The sequence below is a fragment of the Heptranchias perlo genome, chromosome 29, assembly GCF_035084215.1.
Source record: "Heptranchias perlo isolate sHepPer1 chromosome 29, sHepPer1.hap1, whole genome shotgun sequence".
Lineage (NCBI taxonomy): Eukaryota > Metazoa > Chordata > Chondrichthyes > Hexanchiformes > Hexanchidae > Heptranchias > Heptranchias perlo.
The window spans coordinates 8,100,330-8,120,663 of record NC_090353.1 but is presented as its reverse complement, the minus strand read 5'-3'; the positions used below and the strand labels follow the sequence as shown (position 1 = coordinate 8,120,663).

General features: G+C 44.6%; 3 non-coding genes across 3 annotated transcripts; 2 read left to right on the top strand and 1 right to left on the bottom strand.

Moving 5' to 3' along the window:
* The first annotated feature begins 990 nt into the window (after positions 1-990).
* trnag-ucc (transfer RNA glycine (anticodon UCC)) lies at positions 991-1,062 on the top strand. The gene has a single exon. It is a non-coding gene; the product is annotated as a tRNA-Gly (tRNA).
* Positions 1,063-7,670: 6,608 nt separating this feature from the next.
* Positions 7,671-7,742, bottom strand: trnag-ucc (transfer RNA glycine (anticodon UCC)). The gene has a single exon. It is a non-coding gene; the product is annotated as a tRNA-Gly (tRNA).
* Positions 7,743-18,031: 10,289 nt separating this feature from the next.
* On the top strand, positions 18,032-18,104 carry trnag-ucc (transfer RNA glycine (anticodon UCC)). Its single transcript has one exon. It is a non-coding gene; the product is annotated as a tRNA-Gly (tRNA).
* Positions 18,105-20,334: the final 2,230 nt, after the last annotated feature.

Below are 20,334 nucleotides of genomic sequence, written 5' to 3'. Positions count from 1 at the left end.
TAAACAGTTGATAGCAATTTACATTCGATTTTAAAGAGATTAACCCTTAAACTCCCACACTCACCAAACTCTCAGCTGTTCACTCTGTGCTCTGTTGGACGAACAGAATGCAGTTGCTCACAAAGTGATGAAAGAGTGACATTGTGGCTCTGGGAAGTGGTCCCTGAGAGGGCAAAGGTGGACAAAATGGGAAGAGTTACATCAAGTCTACAGCACAGAAACAGGCCATTTGGCCCAACTGGTCCGTGCTGGCATTTATGCTCCACATAAGCTTCCTCCCACTCCTCTTCATCTAATCTTATCAGCGTACCATTCAATTCCTCTTTTTATATTCCTTGACAATTTAATTTTGTATTTCCTCTTTGCTTTCCTAATTGACTTCTTTCATAACCTCTTCGTATTCCCTTTTGTTTTGCTGTCCTTTATTGTCTAAGTGCTCAGTGTATGCCTTTGTCTTCAGTTTCAATTTTACCCTTATCTCTTTATTTATCCAGGGTGTTTCGTTATTGTCCAGTTTGTTCTTGTATTTCCCCTGAAATCTATTGATCACCGTTTTAAATATTTCCCAATGATGTTCGATTTCTTTTTCGGTCAAATGTTTTTTTCCAGTTTACTTTCCCGAGTTATATTATCAGTTAGCTTTTCCCCAATCTATTACTTTGCTCTTTGTCTTACTTATGTCTTTCTCGATCATTATTTTAACCCTAATTACTTTACGATCGCAATAAACCTTATTAGATTATGATCGCTATTGTGAAAACAACCCCAAACTGAGCCTTTACATACCTTGCGAGACGGGAAAATTGATTTGATTGTGAAAATTTTATTGAAATTTTGGTCTCTTTCTTTGCATGCTTTCCCTTTGTTGTCTATCTTGCTTTTTTGATTGAATATTTCATTTCAAAGTGCTCTGGAATTGCGTGAAAAAAAGATGCTGCAGAGCAGGGTGCAGAATTACTGTGCTGTCTGTCAACAGTAGCTTTCAACTGTGTGATGGTGGTGCAGTGGTGAGCATGGTTGCCTTCCAAGCAATTGACCTGGGTTCAATTCCCAGCCATCACATTTCTTACTTTTTATTTCAGGATTCCAAGTTCCACTCATAGAATCATACCATCTTAAAGCACAGAAGGAGGCCATTCGGCCCATCGTGCATGTGCTGGGTCTTTGAAAGAGTTGTCTAATTTAGTCCCGCAACCCAGCATTTTCCTCATAACCCTGCAAATTAATTCTCTTCAAGTACATCTCTAATTGCAGTTTGAAAGTATCTGTGGAATCTGCACTCTTTCAGGCGTGGCACTCCAGATCGTAACAACGCTCTGTGTGAAAATAATTCTCCTCATTTCTCCTCTAGTTCTTTAGCCAATTATTTTAAATCTATGACCCCTGGTTACCGACCCACTTGCCAGAGGAAACTCTTTCTGCCGACTTGCTCTATCAAAACCCCTCCTAATTTTGAATACCTCAATGTGGTCTTCCCATAACCTTCTCTGTTCTAAGGAGAACGATCAAAGCTTCTCCAATCCCTCCATATAACTGAAGTCCCTCATCCCTGGTATTATCCTGGTAAACCTCCTTTGTACTCTTTCCAAGGCCTTGACATCCTTCCTAAAGTGAGGTGCCCAGAATTGTTCACAATACTCCAGCGATTTGTAAATATTTAGCATGACTTCCTTGTTTTTTATTCAATGCCGCTATTTACAAAGCCAAGCAGCCCGAAGGCTTTCTTAACTGTCTTATCAACTTGCCCTGCCACCTTCGAGTATTTTTTTTTTATTCGTTCATGGGATGTGGGCGTCGCTGGCGAGGCCGGCATTTATTGCCCATCACTAATTGCACTGGAGAAGGTGGTGGTGAGCCGCCTTCTTGAACCGCTGCAGTCCGTGTGGTGACGGTTCTCCCACAGTGCTGTTAGGAACGGAGTTCCAGGATTTTGACCCAGCGACGATGAAGGAACGGCGATATATTTCCAAGTTGGGATGGTGTGTGACTTGGAGGGGAACGTGCAGGTGGTGTTGTTCCTCTTGTCCTTCTAGGTGGTAGAGGTCGCGGGTTTGGGAGGTGCTGTCGAAGAAGCCTTGGCGAGTTGCTGCAGTGCATCCTGTGGATGGTACACACTGCAGCCACAGTGCGCTGGTGGTGAAGGGAGTGAATGTTTAGGGTGGTGGATGGGGTGCCAATCAAGCGGGCTGCTTTATCTTGGATGGTGTCGAGCTTCTTGAGTGTTGTTGGAGCTGCACTCATCCAGGCAAGTGGAGAGTATTCCATCACACTCCTGACTTGTGCCTTTTAGATGGTGGAAAGGCTTTGGGGAGTCAGGAGGTGAGTTACTCGCCGCAGAATACCCAGCCTCTGACCTGCTCTAGTAGCCACAGTATTTATATGGCTGGTCCAGTTAAGTTTCTGGTCAATGGTGACCCCCAGGATGTTGATGGTGGGGGATTCGGTGATGGTAATGCCGTTGAATGTCAAGGGGAGGTGGTTAGACTCTCTCTTGTTGGAGATGGTCATTGCCTGGCACTTATCTGGCGCGAATGTTACTTGCCACTTATCAGCCCAAGCCTGGATGTTGTCCAGGTCTTGCTGCATGCGGGCTCGGACTGCTTCATTATTTGAGGGGTTGCGAATGGAACTGAACACTGTGCAGTCATCAGTGAACATCCCCATTTCTGACCTTATGATGGAGGGAAGGTCATTGATGAAGCAGCTGAAGATGGTTGTGCCTCGGACACTGCCCTGAGGAACTCCTGCAGCAATGTCCTGGGGCTGAGATGATTGGCCTCCAACAACCACTACCATCTTCCTTTGTGCTGGGTATGACTCCAGCCACTGGAGAGTTTTCCCCCTGATTCCCATTGACTTCAATTTTACTAGGGCTCCTTGGTGCCACACTCGGTCAAATGCTGCCTTGATGTCAAGGGCAGTCACTCTCACCTCACCTCTGGAATTCAGCTCTTTTGTCCATGTTTGGATCAGGGCTGTAATGAGGTCTGGAGCCGAGTGGTTCTGGCGGAACCCAAACTGAGCATCGGTGAGCAGGTGCCGCTTGATAGCACTGCTGACGACACCTTCCCTCACTTTGCTGATGATTGAGAGTGGACTGATGGGGCGGTATTTGGCCGGATTGGATTTGTCCTGCTTTTTGTGGACAGGACATACCTGGGCAATTTTCCACATTGTCGGGTAGATGCCAGTGTTGTAGCTGTACTGGAACAGCTTGGCTGGAGGCGCAGCTAGTTCTGGAGCACAAGCCTTCAGCACTGCAGCTGGGATGTTGTCGGAGCCCATAGCCTTTGCTGTATCCAGTGCACTCAGCCGTTTCTTGATATCACGTGGAGTGAATCGAATTGGACGAAGACTGGCTTCGGTGATGGTGGGGATATCGGGAGGAGGCTGAGATTGATCATCCACTCGGCACTTCTAGGCTGAAGATGGTTGCAAACGCTTCAGCCTTGTCTTTTGCACTCACGTGCTGGACTCCACCATCATTGAGGATGGGGATGTTTGCAGAGCCTCCTCCTCCTGTTCGTTGTTTAATTGTCCACCACCATTCACGACTGGATGTGGCAGGACTGCAGAGCTTTGATCTGATCCAGTTGGTTGTGGAATCGCTTAGCTCTGTCTATGGCATGTTGCTTCCGCTGTTTAGCATGCATGTAGTCCTGAGTTGTAGCTTCACCAGGTTGGCACCTCATTTTTAGGTACGCCTGGTGCTGCTCTTCTACACTCCTCATTGAACCAGGTTTGATCCCCTGGCTTGTTGGTAATGGTAGAGTGAGGAATATGCCGGGCCATGAGGTTACAGATTGTGCTGGAATACAATTCTGCTGCTGGCCCACAATGAGCTGCTAGATCTGTTCTGAATCTATCCCATTTAGCACGGTTGGTAGTGCCACACAACACGTTGGATGGTGTCCTCAGTGCGAAGACAGGACTTCATCTCCACGAGGACTGTGCAGTGGTCACTCCTACCAATACTGTCACGGACAGATGCATTGGTGAGGACAAGTAAGTTTTCCCCTCGCCACCTGCCGCAGGCCCAGTCCAGCAGCTATGTCCTTCGGGACTCGGCCAGTAGTGGTGCTACCGAGCCATTCTTGGTAATGGACATTGAAAGTCCCCCATCCAGAGTACATTTTGTGCCCTTGCGACCCTCAGTGCTTCCCAACATGGAGGAGGACTGATTCATCAGCAGAGGGAGGACGGTAGGTGGTTTCCTTGCCCATGTTTGATCTGATGCCATGAGGTCCAGAGTCAATGTTGAGGACTCCCAGAGCCACTCCCTCCTGACTGTATATCACTGTACCGCCACCTCTAGTGGGTCAGGACATACCCAGGGATGGTGATGGAAGAGTCTGGGACATTGGCTGAAAGGTATGATTCTGCAAGTATGGCTATGTCAGGCTGTTGCTTGACTTGTCTGTGGGACAGCTCTCCCAATTTTGGCACAAGTCCCCAGATGTTAGTAAGGAGGACCTTGCCAGGGTCGACTGGGCTTGGTGTTTTGCCGTTGTCATGTCCTGTGCCTTGTGGCCCGTCTGGTTTTATTCTTATTATGACTTTTCGTAGCGAGATTTTACAATTGAGTGGCTTGTTAGGCCATTTCAGAGGGCAATTAAGAATCAACCACATTGCTGTGGGTCTGGAGTCACATATAGGCCAGACCGGGTAAGGACAGCAGGTTTCCTTCCCGAAAGGGCATTCGCGAACCAGATGGGATTTTACTACAATCCTGTAGTTTCATGGCCATCATTACTGATACTAGTATTTTAATTCCAGATTTTTAATCAATTAATTGAATTTAAATTCACTAACTGCCGTGGTAGGATTTGAACTCATGAGTCTGGATTTTAGGCCAGGCCGCTGGATTACTAGTCCAGTAACATAACCACTACGCTACCGCACCCGCTGTCAATTAGTGAATATGAACCACCAATATTTACTATGTTACCAAAGTTTTCAACATCTGCAAACGTCCAAATTGTACTTCCTATACTCAAGTCCTCCTTTATAAATAACAAGAAAACCAATGGTCCTCATAACCACGAAAAGATCCACTAAAAAGGCAGATTGTAATCTGCTCTGATAATTGCTGCCTCGGGTTTTGTTTAGAAACCAGAATTCCAAGTGGTACATATGTATGCTTGCAATAACAAGGCCTGTCTGCCAGTGATCCATCACACACTCACAGGCTGCACTGATATGCAAGCTCTCACTGTCCAAAGATGACAAAGTATTAGCTGATAAGGCAGCTGAGTTTCAGAGGATGGAGGCTTTTATCAACATCCATGGTGTTTTTCTAATTGTATCTGGGAAGTGGTCCCTGAAAGGGGAGAGGTAGACAAAATGGGAATTGTGTGAATGGAATCCCAAATTGAGCCTTGACAAACCTTGAGAGATGATTACATTGATTTGATTGTCAACATTTTGTTGAAATTTCATTCTCTTTATTTCAACTCTTTCATTTTTCTGAATATCTTGCTTTTTCTGTGAATATTTCATTTCATAAATGCTTTCGAATTGCATAATCAGAAAAACAGATGCTTTAGAGCAGGGGTGAAGGTTTACTGTACTGCAAAGTGTGGCTTCCAGCTGTGTGATGGTGGTGCAGTGGTGAGCATGGTCGTCTTCCAAACAATTCACCTGGGTTTAATTCCCACCCATCACATTTCTTACTTTCAATTTGACAATACTAAGTTCCTCTTAGAATATTTAATGTGGATAAGTGTGAAGTGATGCACTTTGGGAGTAACAACATGGAGAAGCAGTATAATCTAAATGGTACTATTTTGAAGGGGGTACATATTCACAAATCTTTGAAAGTGGCAGGGCAAGTTGATAAGGCATTTAAGAAAGTAGATGGGATACATGACTTTGTAAATATTAGCATTGAATACAATGCCAATATAAAAAAGGAAGTCATGCTGAACATTTTCAAATCACTGGTTGGGCAACAGCTGGAGTATTGTGTACAATTGTGGGCACCACACTTTAGGAAGGGTGTCAAGGCCTTCGAGAGGGTACAGAGGAGGCTTAGCATGATGGTACCAGGGATGAGGGACTTCAGTTATGTGGAGAGATTGGAGAAGCTGGGAGGAGGTATTGGCGGTTTTAGCAGGCCTAAAAATGGATAAATCCCCAGGCCCGGACGAAATGTATCCCAGGCTACTGTGTGAGGCAAAGGAGGAGATTGCGGGGGCTCTGACACATATATTCAGAACCTCTCTGTCCACAGGGGATGTGCCAGAGGACTGGAGAACCGCTAATGTAATACCATTATTCAAGAAGGGGAGTAGGGAAAAACCGGGGAACTACAGGCCAGTGAGCCTAACATCAGTGGTAGGAAAATTATTGGAAAAAATTCTGAAGGACAAAATTAGTCTCCACTTGGAGAAGCAAGGATTAATCAGGGATAGTCAACATGGCTTTGTCAAGGGAAGATCATGTCTGACTAATTTGATTGAATTTTTTGAGGGGGTGACTAGGCGTGTGGATGAGGGTAACGCAGTGGATGTGGTATACATGGATTTCAGTAAGGCCTTCGATAAAGTCCCGCACAGGAGACTGGTCAAGAAGGTACGAGCCCATGGAATCCAGGGTGCCTTGGCACTTTGGATACAAAACTGGCTTAGTGGCAGAAGGCAGAGGGTGATAGTAGAAGGTTGTTTTTGTGACTGGAAGCCTGTGGCCAGTGGGGTACCACAGGGATCGGTGCTGGGTCCCTTGCTGTTTGTGGTCTACATTAATGACTTGGATATGAATGTAAAAGGTATGATCAGTAAGTTCGCTGATGATACAAAAATTGGTAGGGTGGTAAATAGCGAGGAGGATAGCCTCAGTCTGCAGGACGATATAGATGGGTTGGTCAGATGGGCGGAACAGTGGCAAATGGAATTTAACCCGGAAAAGTGTGAGGTGATGCACTTTGGAGGGACTAACAAGGCAAGGGAATACACAATGAATGGGAGGACCCTAGGCAAGACAGAGGGTCAGAGGGATCTTGGTGTGCAAGTTCACAGATCCCTGAAGGCGGCGGAACAGGTAGATAAGGTGGTAAAGAGGGTGGTTGGAGTCTGGAACTCACTGTCTGAAAGGGTTGTGGAGGCAGGAACCCTCACAACATTCAAGAAGCATTTGGATGAGCACTTGAAATGCCATAGCATACAAGGCTACGGACCAAATGCTGGAATATGGGATTAGAGTAGACAGGGCTGATGGCCGGCGCAGACACGATGGGCCGAAGGGCCTCTATCCGTGCTGTATAACTCTATGACTCTATGACTCTATGTTCGCCTTAGAGCAGAGAAGGTTATCTAGAGACCTAATGGAGGTATTCAAAATGATGAAAGGTTTTGATAGAGCAAGTAGGAAGCAATTGTTTCCTCTGGCAAGTGGCTCAGTGACCAAAGGACATAGATTTAAAATAATTGGCATAAGAACGAGAGGGGAAATTTTTAAAACACAGGATTGCCTGAAATGGGGCAGATTCCATAGGAACTACTTGAAGAGGACGAGTTGACAAGGTTATGGGGAAAATGGTGGGGTGTGTGAATAAATTGGACAGTTCTTTCAAAGAGCTGGCACCAGCACAATGGGCTGATCAGCCTTTTTCTGTGCTGTTAGTTTGCAAGATTCAATAAGGAACTTTATATTGTCAAATTGAAAGTAAGAAATGTGATGGCTGGGAATTGAACCCAGGTCAACTGCTTGGAAGGCAGCCATGCTCACCACTGCACCACCATCACACAGCTGAAAGCCCCCTTTTGACACACAGTATAGTAATCCTACAGCCTGCTCTGCAGTATTTAATTTTCTTTTAAGCAATTTGAAAGTATTTATGAAATGAAATATTCACACAAAAAGCAATATACACAGAAAAAGAAAAGCTCACAAAGAAAGAGAATAACAAAATGTTGACAATCAAATCAATTTAACCATCTCTCAAGATAATTAAAGTCTCAATATGCGATTCCTTTCACACTCTTTCCATTTTGTCTACTTCTGCCTTCTCAGGGTCTAATTCCCAAACACCAACTGGAAAAACGCCTCTGATGTTGATGAAAGACTCCGTCCTCTGAAACTCGGCTCCCTCAGCAGCTAATACTTTGACATCTTTGGACAGTGAGAGCTCATTGCATGGACTTGCATGTCAATGTGGCCTGTGAACGTGTGATGGATCACTGGTAAACTGACCTTGCCATTACAAGCATGCTTATGAACTTCAAATAATTAATATCAGTAGAGAAAAAGTACTGGAGAAAATCATAGGAACAAAATCCGACATATCCCCTGGACCTGATGGCCTACATCCTCGGATTCTAAAAGAGGGGGCTGGAAAGATTGTGGATGCATTGGTTGTGATCTTCCAAAATTCCCTAGATCCTAGTATGGACCCAACGGATTGGAAGGTAGCAAAAGTAACACCGCGATTCAAGAAAGGAGGGAGAGAGAAAACAGGGAACTACTGGCAGACAGACCTTGTCATTGCAAGCATACATATGTGTCACTTTGATATCAGGTTTCAAATTAAAACCTATATATTATACTGTGTGTCAAGTATAGCTTTCAGCTGTATGATGGTGGTGAGTGCCCAGCCACCATATTTCTTACATTCAATTTGACGATGCCAAATTCCCTCGAGAATCATACAAACTTACAGGATAGAAAGAGTCCAATCAGCCCATCGTACTGGTGACGGCTCTTTGAAAGAGCTGTTCAATTTAGTCCCACCATCCAGCATTTTCCCATAACCCTTCCAATTTGCCCTCTTCAAATTGACTTGCTCTCTCAAAACCCCTCATAATTTTGAGTAGCTCTAATAGGTCTCCCCATAACCTTCTCTGCTCTAAGGAGAACAATCTCAACTTCTCCAATCTCTCCACATAACTGAAGTCCCCCATCCCCGATATCATCATGCCACACCTCCTCTGTACCCTCTCCAAGGCCTTGACATCCTTCCTAAAGTGTGGTGCCCACAATTGTACACAATACTCCAGCTGATGCCGAACCAGTGATTTGTAAATGTTTCACATGACTTCCTTGCCAATATACAATGCCAATATTTACCATGTCAGGTATCCCGTAAGCTTTGTTAACCACCTAATCAAATTGCCCTGCCACCTTCAAAGATTTATCATATGTACCACCGGACCCTCTGTTCGTGCAGTATATTATTTAAATGGAGAGAGATTGCAGAACTCTGTGGTACAGAGGGATCTGAGTGTCCTCGTACATGAATCACAAAAAGTTAGTATGCAAGTACAGCAAGTGATTAGGAAGGCAAATGGAATGTTGTCATTTATTGAAAGAGGAATGAAATATAAAAGTAGAGATGTTTTGCTACAGTTGTACAGGGCATTGGTGAGACCACCTCTAGAATACAGTGTGCCGTTTTGGTCTCCTTATTTAAGAAAGGACATAACTGCATAGAGGCGGTTCAGAGAAGGTTCACTTGACTGATTCCTGGGATGAGGAAAGGTTGGACAAGTTGGGCCTGTATACACTGGAGTTTAGAAGAATGAGAGGTGATCTTATTGAAACATGTAAGATCCTGAGGGGACCAGAAGGGGTAGATGCTGAGAGGATGTTTCCCCTTGTGGGAGAGACTAGAATTAGGGGACACGGTTAAAAATAAGTGGTCTCCCTTTTAAGACGGAGATGAGGAGAAGTTTTTTCTCTGAGGGTCGTGATTCTGTGGAACTCCCTTCCCCAGAGAGTGGTGGAGGCAGGGTCATTGAATATTTTTAAGGCTGAGTTAGATAGATTCCTGATTAACAAGGGAGTCAAAGGTTCTAGTAGGTAGACAGGAAAGTAGGGTTGAGGTCACAATCAGATCAGCCATGATCTTATCAAATGGCAGAGCAGGCTCGAGGGGCCGAATGGCCTACTACTGCTCTTAATTCATATGTTCATAACCCTTTCAATATAGTACCATTTGGATTATACTGCCTCTCCATGTTTTATTCCCAAAGTGCATCAATTCAAACTTATCCGTATTTAATTGCATCTGCCATCTGTCTGCCCATTTCAGCAGCACTTCTGAGCCCTCTTCAATTTTGCTAGTATCCTCCTCACTACTTACTACGTGGCCAAGTTTTGTATCATTTGCAAACTTCAAAATTGTACTTCCTATACCCAAGGATATATATATATATATATATATATAAAGAAAACCAATGGTCCTCATACCCACGAAAAGATCCATTAATGAGGAGGTTGTAATCGGCTCTGACAATTGCTGTTCAGGATTTTGTTTAGAAAGTGGCAGATGTGTGTTCTTGCAATGGGAAGGTCTGCCTGCCAGAGATTCATCACACGCTCAGAGGCTACATTGACATGCAAGTCCATGCAATGAGCTCTCACTGTTCAAAGATGTCAGAGTATTAGCTGATAAAGCAGCCGCGTTCCACAGGATGGAGACTTTAATCAACATCAGTTGTGTTTTTCCAGTTGGTGTCTGGAAAGTGGTCCCTGAGAGGGCAGATGTAGACACAATGGGAAGAGAGTGAACGGAATCCCAAATTGGGCCTTTACATACCTTGAGAGATGGTTAAATAGATTTGATTGTCAACATTTTGTTGAAATTTTATTCTCTTTCTTTGCATGCTTTCCTTTTTCTGTCTATCTTGATTGTTGGGTGAATATTTCATTTCATAAATCTTTCAAATTGCATTCGAAGAAAAAAAGATGCTTCAGAGCAGGCTGTACAATTACTGAACTGTACATCAAGTGGTGCTTTTAGCTGTGTGATGGTGGTGTGGTGGTAAGCATGGTTACCTTCCAAACAATTGATGTGTGTTCAATCCCCAACCATCACATTTTTTACTTTTGAAATGCTCATTTCCACTTATAGAATCATACAATCTTACAGCACAGAAGGAGGCCATTGGGTCCATCGTGCCGGTGCTGGCACCTTTAAAGAGTGGTGCCCACAATTGTACACAATTCTCCAGCCATTGGCTAACCAGTGATATGTAAATGTTTATCATAACTTCTTTGTTTTTGTATTCAATAACTGCCGAATTAACTTGCCCTGCCATCATCAAAGATTTGTGAAATTTGTATCCCCAGGTCCCTCTGCTCTTGCAAACCCTCAAAATAGCACCATTTCGATTATACTGCCTCTCCATGTTGTTCTTCCCAAAGTGCATCACTTCACACTTATTCGCATTAAATTGCATCTACCATCTGTCTGCCCATTTCACCAGCCTATCTAAGTCCTCCTGAATTTGCCAGTATCTTCTCACTATTTATTATGTGGCCAAATTTTGTGTCATCTGGAAACTTCAAAATTGTACTCCCTATACCCAATTCCAGGTCATTTATATATAACAAGAAAACCAATGGTCCTCATACCCATGAAGTGATCCACTAATGAGGAGATTATATCCAGCTCTGACAATTTTTGCCCAGGGTTTTGTTTAGAAACCTGATATCAAAGTCTCACATACATACGCTTGCAATGGCATGGTCTGTCGGCCAGTGATCCATCACACATTCACAGGCTACACTGACACGCAAGTCCATGCAATGAGCTCTCACTGTCCAAAGATGTCAAAGTATTAGCTGATAAGGCAGCCGAGTTTCAGAGGATGGAGGCTTTTATCAAAATCAATGGGGTTTTTCCAATTGTTGTCTGCGAAGTGGTCTCTGAGAGGGCAGAGTTGGACAAAATGGGAAGAGTGTGAATGGAATCCCAAATTGAGCCTTTACATACCTTGCGAGATGGTTAAATTGATTTGATTGTTTACATTTGGTTGAAATTTTATTCTCTTTCTTTGCAGGCTTTCCTTTTTCTATCTATCTTGCTTCTTGTGTGAATATTTCATTCCATAAATACTTTAAAACTGCAGATAAGGAGAAAGAGATAGAATCATAGAATCATAGAAGTTACAACATGGAAACAGGCCCTTCGGCCCAACATGTCCATGTCGCCCAGTTTATACCACTAAGCTAGTCCCAATTGCCTGCACTTGTGTGCAGGAATTACAACAATTATTCATCCCTGTCTGGCACAAAAATAAAACAGGAAAGGTGGCTCAACCGTGGCTTACAAAAGAAATTAGGGATAGTATTAGATCCAAAGAGGAGACAAAAAAAATTGCCAGAAAAAGCAGCAAGCCTGAGGATTGGGAGCAGTTCAGAATTCAGCAAAGGAGGACAAAGAGATTGATTAAGAGGGGAAAAATAGAGTATGAGAGTAAACTAGCAGGGAACATAAAAACTGACTGTAAAAGCTTCTATAGCTATGTCAAGAGAAAAAGATTAGTGAAGACAATTGTAGGTCCCTTACAGTCAGAAATGGGGGAAATTATAATGGGGAACAAAGAAATGGCAGAACAATTAAACACATACTTTAGTTCTGTCTTCACAAAGGAGGACACAAATAACCTCCCAGAAATGTTAGGGAACTAAGGGTCTAGTGAGAGGGAGGAACTGAAGGAAATCAGTATTAGTAAAAAAATAGTGCTAGGGAAATTAATGGGGCTAAAGGCTGACAAATCCCCAGGACCTGATAATCTACATCCCAGAGTACCAAAGAAAGTGGCCCTGGAAATAGTGGATGCATTGGTGATCATCTTCCAAAATTTGATAGAATCTGGAACAGTTCCTACAGATTGGAGGGTGGCAAATGTAACCCCACTATTTAAAAAACAGGGAATTACAGACCAGTTAGCCTAACATCAGGAGTGGGGAAAATGCTAGAATCTATTATAAAAGATGTGATAACAGAACACTTGGAGGACATTAACTGGTTTGGACAAAGTCAGCATGGGTTTATGAAAGGGAAATCATGCTTAACAAATCTACTGGAGTTTTTTGAGGATGTAACTAGTAGAATAGACAGGGGAGAACCAGTGGATGTGGTGTATTTGGATTTTCAGAACTTTTGATAAGGTCCCACACAAGAGGTTAGTGTGCAAAATTAAAGCACATGGGATTGGGGGGAATATACTGGCATGGATTGTGAATTGGTTGACAGACAGGAAACAGAGAGTAGAAATAAACGGGCCTTTTTCCGGGTGGCAGGCAGTGACTAGTGGGGTACCGCAGGGATCAGTGCTTGGGCCCCAGCTATTCACAATATATATCAATGATTTGGATGAGGGAACTGAATGTAACATTTCCAAGTTTGCAGACGACACAAAGCTGGGGTGGAATATGAGCTGTGAGGAGGATGCAAAGAGGCTCCAATGTGATTTAGACAAGTTGGGTGATTGGGCAAGAACAATGTGAGGTTATCCACTTTGGTTGTAAAAACAGAAAGGCAGATTATTATCTGAATGGTGATAGACTGGGAAAAGGGGGGGTGCAACGAGACCTGGGTGTCCTTGTATATCAGTCGCTGAAAGAGAGCATTCAGGTGCAGCAAGCAGTTAGGAAGGCGAATGGTATGTTGACGTTCATTGCAAGATGATTTGAGTACAGGAGCAGGGATGTCTTACTGCAGTTGTACAGGACCTTGGTGAGACCACATCTGGAGTATTGTGTACAGTTTTAGTCTCCTTATCTGAGGAAGGATGTCCTTGCCATGGAGGGAGTGCACAAAGGTTTACCAGACTGATTCCTGGGATGGCAGGAATAACGTATGAGGAGAGATTGGGTCGACTCGGCCTATATTCACTAGAGATTAGAAGAATGAGAGGTGATCTCATCGAAATATATAAAATTCTAACAGGACTAGACAGACTAGATGCAGGGAGGATGTTCACGATGGATGGGGAGTCCAGAACCAGGGGTCACAGTCTCAGGATACGGGGTATGCCATTTCGAACCGAGATGAGGAGAAATTTCTTACTCAGAGGGTGGTGAACCTGTAGAAGGCAGTGGAGGCCAAGTCATTAAATATATTCAAGAAGGAGATATATTTCTTAATGCTAAAGGGATCAAGGGATATGGGGAAAAAACGGGAACAGGGTACTGAGTTAGACGATCAGCCATGATCATTTTGAATGGTGGGGCAGGCCCGAAGGGCCGAATGGCCTACTCTTGCTCCTATTTTCTATGTTTCTATGTTATGTTTCATTCGGCCCATCAAGTCTGCGCCAGCTCTATGCAAGAGAAATCCAGTTAGTCCGAATCCCCAGCCCTAACCAGAGGAAAGTTTCTCCCGAGTTGCTCTATCAAAACCCAACAAAATTTTGAATACCTCTATTAAGTCACCCCATAACCTCCTCTGCTCTAAGGACAACAAGTCCAGCTTCTTCAATCTCTCCACACAACTTAAGTCCCTCATCCCTGGTATCATCATACTAAACATCCTCTGTATCCTCTCCAAGGCCTTGACATCCTTCCTAAAGTGTGATGCCCACAATTGTACACAATACTCCAGCTGATGCCTAACTAGTGATTTGTAAAGGTGACTTCCTTGTTTTTATATTCAATGCCAATATTTACAAAGCCATGTTTTCTTAACTGCCTTATCAACTTGCCCTGCCACTTTGAAAGATTTGTGACTATGTACCCCAGGTCCCTCTCTTCTTGCACCACATTCAAAATAGTACCATTTAGATTATACTGCCTCTCCAAGTTGTTCTTCCCAAAGTGCATCACTTCACACTTATCCACATTAAATTGCATCTACCATCTGTCTGCCCATTTCACCAGCCTAACTAAGACCTCCTGGAGTCTGCCACTATCCTCCTCTCTGTTTACTAGGTTGCCAAATTTTGTATCATCTGGAAACTTCGAAATTTGTACACCCTTAACCCCAAGTCCATGTCATTTATATATAACAAGGAAACCAATGGTCCACATACCCACAAAAAAATCCACCAATGAGGCAGATGGTAATCAGCTCTGACAATTGCTGCCCAGTGTTTTGTTTAGAAACCTGATTGCAAAGTCTCACATACATACACTTGCAATGGCGAGGTCTGTCTGCCAGAGATCCATCACACACTCACAGGCTACACTGACACACAAGTCGATGCAATGAGCTCTCACTGTCCAAAGATGTCAAAGTATTAGCTGATAAGGCAGCTGAGTTTCAGAGGATGGAGGCTTTTATTGACATCATTGGCATTTTTCCATTTGATGTCTGGGAAGTGGTCCCTGAGAGGGCAGAGGTGGACACAATGGAAAGAGTGTGAATGGAATCTCAAATTGAGCCTTTACATACCTTGACAGATGGTTCAATTGATTTGATTGTCAACATTTTGTTGAAATTTTATTTTCTTTCTTTGCAAGCTTTCCTTTTTCTATCTATCTCGCTTTTTGTGTGAATATTTCATTTCATAAATGCTTTCGAATTGCATAAGAAGAAAAAAAGATGCTTCAGAGCAGGCTTCAGGATTACTGTACTGTGTATCAAGTGTGGTTTTCAGCTGTGTGATGCTGGTGCAGGGTTAAGAATGGTTAGCTTCCAAGCAGTTCACTTCGCAGCCCTTACAATTTTAGGCTGCTAAGTTCCACTTGTGGAATCATGCAATCTTAAAGCACAGAACAAGGCCATTGGGTCCATCATGCTGGGGCTGGCCCCTTGTAGAAACTGTCCAATTTAGTCTGACACCCCAGCATTTTCCCCATAACCCTGAAAGTTTTGAAAGTTCCAATGGAATCTGCACCATTTCAGGCAATGCATTCCAGATCTTAACAACGCTCTGTGTGAAAAAAATTCTCCTCCTTTCCCCTCTAGTACTTTTGCAAATTATTTTAAATCTATGATCTTTGGTTACCGACCCCCTTAACAGGGGGAACAGTTTCTCCCAACTTGCTCTATCAAAACTCCTCATAATTTTGAATACCTCTATTAGGTCTCCCCATAACCTTCTCTGCTCTAAGGAGAACAATCCCGGCTTCTCCAGTCTCTCATCCCTGGTACCATCATGCTGAACCTCCTCTGTATCCTCTCAAAGGCCTTGACACCTTTCCTAAAGTGATGTGCCCAGAATTGTACATAATATTCCAGCTGCTGTCCAACCAATGATTTGTAAAGGTTGAGCATGACTTCCTTATTTTTGTATTCAATGCCAATAATTACAAAGTCAGGTATCCCAGATGCTTTCTTAAACGCCTAATCAACTTGCCCTGTCACATTTAAAGATTTGTGAATATGTACCCCACTGACCCACTGCTCTTGAAACCCTCTCATAATAGTACCATTTAGATTACATTGCTTCTCCATGTTGTTCCTCCCAAAGTGCATTGCTTCAAACTTATCTTCATTAAATTGCATCTGCCATCTGTATGCCCATTTCACCAGCCTATCTAAGTCTCCCTGAAGTATGCCAGTATCCTCCTCACGATATACTATGTGGCCAAGTTTTGTATCATCAGGAAACTTCAAAATTTTATTCCCTATACCCAAGTCCAGGTCATTTATATATTACAAGACAACCAATGGTCCACTGGCATCTACCCGACAATGTGGAAAATTTCCCAGGTATGTCCTGTCCACAAAAAGCAGGACAAATCCAATCCGGTCAATTACCGCCCCATCAGTCCACTCTCAATCATCAGCAAAGTGATGGAAGGTGTCGTCGACAGTGCTATCAAGCGGCACTTACTCACCAATAACCTGCTCACTGATGCTCAGTTTGGGTTCCGCCAGGACCACTCGGCTCCAGACCTCATTACAGCCTTGGTCCAAACTTGGACAAAAGAACTAATTCCAGAGGTGAGGTGAGAGTGACTGCCCTTGACATCAAGGCAGCATTTGACCGAGTGTGGCACCAAGGAGCCCTAGTAAAATTGAAGTCAATGGGAATCAGGGGGGAAATTCTCCAGTGGCTGGAGTCATACCTAGCACAAAGGAAGATGGTAGTGGTTGTTGGAGGCCAATCATCTCAGCCCCAGGACATTGCTGCAGGAGTTCCTCAGGGCAGTGTCGTAGGCCCAACCATCGTCAGCTGCTTCATCAATGACCTTCCCTCCATCATAAGGTCAGAAATGGGGGTGTTCGCTGATGATTGAACAGTGTTCAGTTCCATTCACAACCCCTCAAATAATGAAGCAGTCCGAGCCCGCATGCAGCAAGACCTGGACAACATCCAGGCTTGGGCTCATAAGTGGCAAGTAACATTTGCGCCAGATAAGTGCCAGGCAATGACCATCTCCAACAAGAGAGGGTCTAACCACCTCCCCTTGACATTCAATGGCATTACCATCGCCAAATCCCCCACCATCAACATTTTGGGGGTCACCATTGACAAGAAACTTAACTGGACCAGCCATATAAATACTGTGGCTACAAGAGCAGGTCAGAGGCTGGCTAATCTGTGGCAAGTGACTCACCTCCTGACTCCCCAAAGCCTTTCCAACATCTACAAGGCGCAAGTCAGGAGTGTGATGGAAAACTCTCTACTTGCCTGAATGAGTGCAGCTCCAACAACAATCAAGAAGCTCGACACCATCCAGGAGAAAGCAGCCCGCTTGATTGGCACCCCATCCACCACCCTAAACATTCACTCCCTCCACCACCGGCGCACTGTGGCTGCAGTGTGTACCATCCACAGGATGCACTGCAGCAACTCGCCAAGGCTTCTTCGACAGCACCTCCCAAACCCGCGACCTCTACCACCTAGAAGGACAAGAGCAGCAGGCACATGGGAACAACACCACCTGCACGTTCCCCTTCAAGTCACACACGATCCCGACTTGGAAATATATCGCCGTTCCTTCATCGTCGCTGGTTCAAAATCCTGGAACTCCATTCCTAACAGCACTGTGGGAGAACCTTCACCACACGGACTGCAGCGGTTCAAGAAGACGGCTCACCACCACCTTCTCAAAGGCAATTAGGGATGGGCAATAAATGCTGGCCTCGTCAGCGACGCCCACTTCCCATGAACGAATAAAAAAAACATACCGATGAAAAGATCCACTAATGAGGTGGATTGTAATCAGCTCTGACAATTACTGCTCACGGTTTTGTTTATAAACTTGATTAAAAAGTGGCATATATGAATGCTTGCAATGGCAAAGTCTGTGTGCCAGTGATCTGTCACACGCTCACAGGCTACGATGACACTTAAGTCCATGCAATGAGCTCTCCCTGTCCAAAGATGACAAAGTATTAATCACTTTCAGCTGTGTGATGGTGGTGCAGTGGTGAGCATGGTTACCTTCCAAGTAGATTGACCTGGGTTCAATTCCCAACCATCACATTTCTTACTTTCTACTTGAGGATGAAAAGATCCACTAACGATGCTGATTGTAATCGGCTCTGACAATTACTGCCCAGGGGTTTTGTTTAGCAATCTGATATTCAAAGTGCCACATATGTATGGCAAGATCTATCTACCAGTGAACCGTCACACACTACAGGCGACAGACACCCAAGTCCATGCAATGAGCTCTCACTGTCCAAAGATGTCAAAGTAGGGGCTGGGCCCAATTTCTGTGAATAAGACAAAGGAGTTTCAGGAGACTGAGGATTTTATGAACATCAGTGGTGATTTTCCAGCAAGCTGGAAATAAACTGGTTACGAAAAATCTCTCAGCAGTGAAACATTCTTGTTGTGTGACTTGGGCACAGATATAGTAAGAATACAAACCAGGACTGGACTTGAGAACACAGCGAGCACCCAACTGAGTCAATCCAGGTTCTCAGTGTGAGGGTCATGCTTTTGAAGGCAACTTGAGGCAGTGATCAGGGTCCAGGAACGGTATGTAGTTGCGAACAAAGTGCAAAAAAGAGTGATATTCCGGGTCAGGGAAGTGGTCACTGAGAGGGCAAAGGTAAACAAAATGGGAAGAGTGTGAAAGGAATCCCAAATTGAGCCTTTACATACCTTACCAGATACTTGAAATGACTTGATTCTGAACATTTTGTGGAAATTTTAGGCTCTTTGTATGCTTTCTGTTTTCTGTTTATTTTGTTTTTCGTGTGAATATTTCATTTCACAAATTCATAAAAAGAAAAAATGATGATTCAGGTCAAGCTGCAGGATTACTGCACTGTGTATCAAGTGTGGGTTGTTGCTGAATGATGGTGGTGCAGTGCTAAGCATGGTTACCTTCCCAGCTGTTGACCTGGTTTCGATTCCCAGCCGTCACATTTCCTACTTTCTGCTTGAGGCGCTTCACAGGAGCGATTATCAAACAAAATTTGACACCGTGCTACATAAGGATATATTTTGGCAGGTGACCAAAAGCTTGGCCAAAGAGGTAGGTTTCGTGGAGCGTCTTAAATGAGGTGGAGAGTCAGAAAGGTTTCTGGTGGGAATTCCAGCGCTCCAGGCCTCAGCGGCTGAAGGCACGGCCACCAATGGTGAAGCGATTAAAATCGGGGATGTGTAAGAGGCAAGAATTGGAGGAGCGCAGAGATCTCGGAGGGTTGTAGGACTGGAGGAAGTTACAGAGATAGGGTGGGGCGAGGCCACGGAGGGATTTGAAAACAAGGATGAGAATTTTAAAACTCAGGCGTTCCCGGACCGGGAGCCAATGGAGGTCAACGAGCACAGGGGTGATGGGGGAATGGGTCTTGGTGTGAGTTAGAATAAGGGCAGCAGAGTTTTGGATGAGCTCAAGTTTGTGGAGGGTGGAAGAAGGGAGGCCAACTTGGAGAGCTTTGGAATAGTTGAGTCTGGAGGTAACAAAGACATGGATGAGGGTTTCAGCAGCAGATGAGCTGAGGCTGGGGCGGAGACGGACGATGTTACGGAGGTGGAAGTAGGCGGTCTCGGTGATTGGAAGCTCATCTCAGGGTCAAATAGGACGCCAAGGTTGCGAACGATCTGGTTCAGCCTCAGACAGTGGCCAGGGAGAGGGATGGAGTCAGTGGCTAGGGAGCGGAGTTTGCGGCCGGGACCAAAGACAATGGCTTCAGTCTTCCCAATATTTAGTTGGAGGAAATTTTTGCTCATTCAGTACGGACAAGCAGTGTGACAATTGAGAGACAGTGGAGGGGTCGAGGGAGGTGTTTGTGAGGTAGAGCTGGGTGTCGTCAGCATACATATTGAATCTGACATGGTTTCCGATGATGTCGCCGAGGGGCAGCGTGTAGATGAGAAATAGGAGGAGGCCAAGGATAGATCCCTGGGGGACTCCAGAGGTAACGGTGCAGGAGCGGGAAGAGAAGCCATTGCAGGTGATTCTCTGGCTACGACTGGATAGATAGGAATGGAACCAGGCGAGCGCAGTCCCACCCAGCTGGACGACAGAGGGGAAGTGTTGGAAGAGGATGGTGTGGTCAACCCTGTCAAAGGCTGCAGACAGGTGGAGAAGGATGAGGAGGGAGAGTTTACCACGGTCACAGTCACATAGGATGTCATTTGTGACTTTGATAAGGGCCGTTTCAGTGCAGTGGCAGGGGAGGAATCCTGATTGGAGGGATTTGAACTTGGAGTAGTTGGAAAGATGGGCACGGATTTGGGAGGCGACGACACGTTCAAG